Genomic DNA, 5,732 nt, shown 5'->3' with positions numbered 1-5,732 from the left:
CACAAATTTATACATAAACAAAAAATGAGTTATTTTGATGAGCCTAATATGCTGATAAACTTGCGGACATAGAAATTCTTTTCAGACAATTGGACCTTCTCAAATTGTTTCTTTTTAAGAGCCAAGAAAATTTGTGCCAAAGTAATAGATGCCAAGATGAACAAGAGACCTTGGACACGTAATGGATCTTGGAGTACTATTACTACATCCCCCTGACAAAATCCACCCACATTAGGATTACTTGTTAAAGGTTGAGTGAGTTTGATAGGTCCCACTTCTGAAACAAGAAGTTCTAGTCCTACATGTATAACATCAATTACGTCACGCCCATCTGATGCATCCACTATAATTATTTTGTATTTGCCCTTTTCTTTTCTTATGATTTGATTTACTATACCAGCTACTATAGCCTTATACACATTATTGTTACTTTTGCTCTCATCGGGATAAATCTTACCCCTCCCCTAGTTGTCGCCTACATATATAGGATATTTTAAGAAGTGAACATCTCTCTTAGTACCAGGATCTGGGGAAAGAATAGGAAAGGTTATTTCACTATATTTCTGACTGGGAACAGGGCCTATCACAAGAATATATTTTTTTGTGGGACGGTAGCTTTGAAAAGACATATTTCCTATCTTTTCTTTAATCTCGGGAGAAATATGATCGGGCGAGGCTAATTCAAAACAATATGGCAAAATAAGAACAACCCCTACATTCAAATCCCCCATTTTACCATTAGCAAGAACCCGTTTCACTTGCATATCATAAGGAAATCGAACAACCGCTTCAAATACAGAAGGAGGAAGTATGGCTTGTGGAACATCAATATCCACGACTTTATTAGCTAAATGGAAATTGGCACATACAATAGGACCAGTTGCTTCTCGTGGATTTTCATAATCCTATTGTGCAAAAATGGGATATGAATTTGAAATAGGTGCTTGGCTATTATATATATCATGAGAAATACAGACATTGATCGAATACTTTGTTCCTTTATCAAAGAGAAGGCATTTATAGTTTGCATGGTCCAATCATTGATCCTGAAAATTTCTACAATAAAGTTAGGTAGGTCACTAGCATAGCTCCTTGTCCATGATTCTGCTATTTATTGAAAACATTTCCTGGAATAAGAATAAGTCAATTTAGCTTTGATACAAAATAACAAACTGTATAATTGGATTAGTGGATATTTTTTTCAGCCATTCATTGAGTGATAAATCACTCAAGTTACAGAGATACTTGATTTAACAGAAAATCAAATATTTTTAAAATTGTATCTAAAATTACTGGAAAAGTGGAAACAAGACCAAATATAATTTGTTCATTCTAAGCAAAGCCAAAATCTTTAAAGACTGAACCAATCATTAGTTCTCAACCATGGGTCGAATGGAATCCTACACATAAATCAGTTAATAAAAGAATCGAAAAATCTTTTATTGTGTCACTTAAGTTATATAAGAATTATTGAACCCAAGAATTAGAATAATAAGTTCTTGATTACCTAGAATATAATAACCACTTAGAATAACGAAACAAATTATATTTATAGAGAAGTGCAAAGTTGTATAGATACGATCTTCATTGTGCGCCTTCAACAATTGGATGGTTTCTTTATAGATTGCGGTATTAAGGTTTTGTAGACGTGTTTCTGGGTATTCCTTTAGCAATTCATTCATGAGAAATAGATCCTCGAATTCACGAAATTTTTAGATTGCCTAGTATTCCACCAATTAGTAATCCAAGATTCCTTAATTTTATTAAATATGAAAGAGATGCAGTCGTGCAAAAAAATGATAGATATAACACATAGAAGGGAAATGAAGGCTTTATTTTTTGCCATTTGTCGTTTTTAATGAACTCAGGTTCAACTCACAGTCCAGGCACAATGATGCATTTATCAGGGACGCGCTCTACCACTAAGCTAATAGCTCATTGTGCGGGCATCCTGGCGGGGCCCACTATGCCAAATGGGAGAGAAACCCCATTCCTATCTTTCCTTTTTAATGTCACCCACGTGTGGGGACATGGAGACGTAAAAAAGGAGCTCCTATCAACTTGTTCTGACCTAGGATACTAAGCTCATGAGCTTAGTCTTACTTCAATATCGAGAAACGGAAAAAGGCTTTCATCTCCAAATTTGACTCCCACGCACAACTCGCTTTTTTTTTTGGGTGTGTAGTAGTGTCAACCCAAACTACGCAATAAGCATTATCTCTCCTTGAAAAGGAGGTGATCTAGCCGCACCTTCCAGTATGGCTACCTTGTTACGACTTCACTCTAGTCACGATCCCTACCTTCGACATCCCCCTCCTTGCGATTAAGGTAACAACTTCCGGAATGACCAGCTCCCATAGTGTGATGGGCAGTGACTACAAGGCCCAAGAACGAATTCATTGTCGTATGGCTCACCGATGATTACTAGCGATTTTGCCTTCATGCAGGCTAGTCGCAACCTATAATCCGAACTGTGGACGGGTTTTTGGATTTAGCTCACCCTCGTGGGATCACAATCCTTTGTCCCGACCATTATAGCATGTGTGTCGCCTAGGGCATATAGGACATGATGACTTGACGTCATCCTCACCTTCCTCCGGCTTACCACCAGCATTCTACTCAAGGTTCCAAACTGAATGTTGGCAACGAAACACGAGGGTTGCACTTGTTGTGGGAGATAACCCAACACCTTATCTCATGAGCTGACGATAGTCATGCACCACATGTGTCCGTGTTCCCAATGGCAACCCTCTCTTTCAAGAAGATTCGTAGCATGTCAAGCCCTGGTAATATTCTTTACTTTCCATCAAATTTAACCACCTTCTCCACCGCTTGTGCGAGCCCCCGTTAATACCTTTGAGTTTCATTCTTGAAAACGTACTCCATGTCAATACCTTTGAGTTTCAATAATTAACGCATTCGCTACAACATTGCACGGTCGATACGCACAATGCCTAGTATCCATTGTTTACGGCTAGGACTATTGGGGTATCTAATCCCATTCATTACCCTAGCTGTTGTCTCTTAGTGTTAGTGTCGGCCCAACAAAGTGCTTTCGACGTTGGTGTTGTTTTTGATCTCTACAAATGTCACCGCTCTATCAGAAATTCCGCATACCCCTACCCTACTAGCGTTAAAACAAAAGTACATAGAAGATCATCATATACGTTCTTCGTTAATTACAACTCACATTAGAAAAATAACATATTTTTTTTATCTTTTTATAAGGAAATATGATGTTTATCTCAAAACATACTTCTACATCATACAACATAAATAATAATAAAAGGAGTATAGAAAACATTTTTTTCATATAACATCACCATAACCATAGGCGTTAGAGTACTCTCTTAATGCCTTGTCTGTATACACACGCATAACAAGTTTCAAAATATTACAGTCTCATCTAGAATACATAGTCTATGATCACACTATCAACACGTACACTCCAGCAAAGTTAGGATAGATATATTGAGACAAAAAACACAAGACTGGGTGTACACTAGAAATATCCCCAACTGCCCAAAAAGAACTATACGGATATGTCATATATGACTTGCTTGCCAAAGTCTAGAGCCAACTTCCCCATAATACTGCCCGCCCTCACTACCCTCCTAGGGTCCTATTCTATATCCTCCCCATCACTGGAAATAAATATGATTATATCTCTGACAATAGGCTCAACAAGCACGACGGAATCCACCAGTGGAGGAGATAATCGGACCCGTGTTCATGGGCCCTGAGAATATGCATGACAGATACCATTGGCACAGTAGAGCGACGATGGAGTAAGGCTCCTTACGAGTCTAAATAAGTACTTCGAATATCTAGATCTCCCCGAAATACCGCTTGATACCATCCCAGCTCAACCTCTCCCAGAAGGAGAGGTATGATCTCTATCACAAACGGTGGAGTCACGAAACAGCATCGATATCCATCATTGCCTATAATGTTAAACTGGAGAGTAAGTATCTCTATATATGACAAATAAATCACCTACAATAAAACAATTCATATAAAGAAATTCATGTAATAATGAAGATATCATTCCACTTGTATACATAATAATGATATTATGATGGATGTAACGTCTATTCCGAAGAAACTAATGACTCTCTAGATGATTGCATGGAGAAATGTCTCCTAATTGGGCCCCAACTAACAAATCAACAGCAATGGTACCAACATTTCTCGAGCCTGACCAGTCCTATGTTGTTCCTAGGAACCGAAAAGGACGCATACAACACCATGCCAACCATTGGTAACCAAAAGGCATATAACTATTGTGCACTCAATAGCGCCGGAATATCCATCGGTCGGCAAAGATAACCGCTGCATCATCCTTTGCATGATACCTTCAAGGGGGTGTTAGGGGTTGTTGTAGTTACTGGAGTGTACTCTGGAATCCCCCTCACACGAGGAATGGATGAACTAGTGCAACTCTCCGATGGAGAAGTGCACCAACAACATAGACATATCTGTGTTCCCTGAGTCGTTAGAGGACGACTATCCTAGACCATAGGTGGTCTTTGTGTAGGATGTCGCGCCGAAGAACTCGACATGTCATGTCATGGCTCAGCACCACGACAATCATAACGGGAGGAACCAAAAGAAAAGCAAAGAGGAGCTATAGGTGGAGGATTATACCTAGCAGGAGTATGAGGATGTATTGAGCGAAACTCATGTTAGGTCACACGAGTCTCTGCTACTCACCTATAGGGGGTGAATAGGTGATACGATACACAACTACCGTCTCTCGATAAACATAGAAATTATACAAATTAATACACTCTTTAATTGATTAAAGTCAAACTTAATTGATTAAATCATTTGTAGTTAATCGATTATCTAAACCACTTAATCGATTAAGTGGTTCAGTTACAGCATAAAATATATTATTTCGGTCATCCAAGATTACCAAGATTCAACCAAACTTACATACAATTATATAGACAATTAAGAATAGTAAATGCACTATATAAAATATGCAAGTATTAGAGATTTGTGTACATGTCAAGTTAAGGAAATCAAGTAATGCGGAAATGTAAAAAGATAAGGGAAAAGAAGAAGAAGACTCGGCTTTTTATCCTGGTTCATTTGTTGTCCACTGCAAACTACATCCAGGCCTCTCCTTCTGATCTTGGGAGATTTTATCTTCACTATGGAATCTTCAATGTTTCTTCCAAACACAATTTCAATACAAGAATGAAGATGCTCTTTTCTTGGATCTTAAACCCCACTTTCATGGTTTGACTATTCTAATCGCCTGAGAAAGCCTTTCTTACGATCTAGCCCCAGCCAAGAAAAACGCTTACAACCAAGACCTCTTGCTTCTAGGGTTTTCCAAAAGCTATTCTCTTTCTTTGGTGATACAACACACCAAGAGAATGTGTTATTTCCTAAGCCTAACAATAATTCTTCAAGTTACATATGCACCTCAATGTGCAGATTATACAATCTTCTAAGAATCTAAGAACCCCTAAAAGATCTCACTAATACAAAAAATACAACGCGTGAGATGCAAGTTTCTTTTTCATAGATTTGACAATGAAAGCTCAACGGGTATCTTGTAAAGATTCACCCTTTTCTTTTCTTGAAAGAACACTAGGAAAATATTTCCTAATGATATGAAAGTTTGATCTCTAGATTTTCTCAACAATTTTAAACTCTCTGTTTTCGAAAAGTGTGTTCTAACCCTCTAAATTTTTCTCAAAATTAAGTTAGGAACCGAT

General features: G+C 37.9%; 1 pseudogene; it reads right to left on the bottom strand.

Moving 5' to 3' along the window:
• Positions 1,202-1,846, bottom strand: LOC109356203 (annotated as a pseudogene).

Source organism: Lupinus angustifolius, chromosome LG09, assembly GCF_001865875.1.
Source record: "Lupinus angustifolius cultivar Tanjil chromosome LG09, LupAngTanjil_v1.0, whole genome shotgun sequence".
Classification (NCBI taxonomy): Eukaryota; Viridiplantae; Streptophyta; class Magnoliopsida; order Fabales; family Fabaceae; genus Lupinus; species Lupinus angustifolius.
The sequence above is the reverse complement of the archived record's forward strand: the minus strand, read 5'-3'. Positions and strand labels throughout refer to the sequence as shown.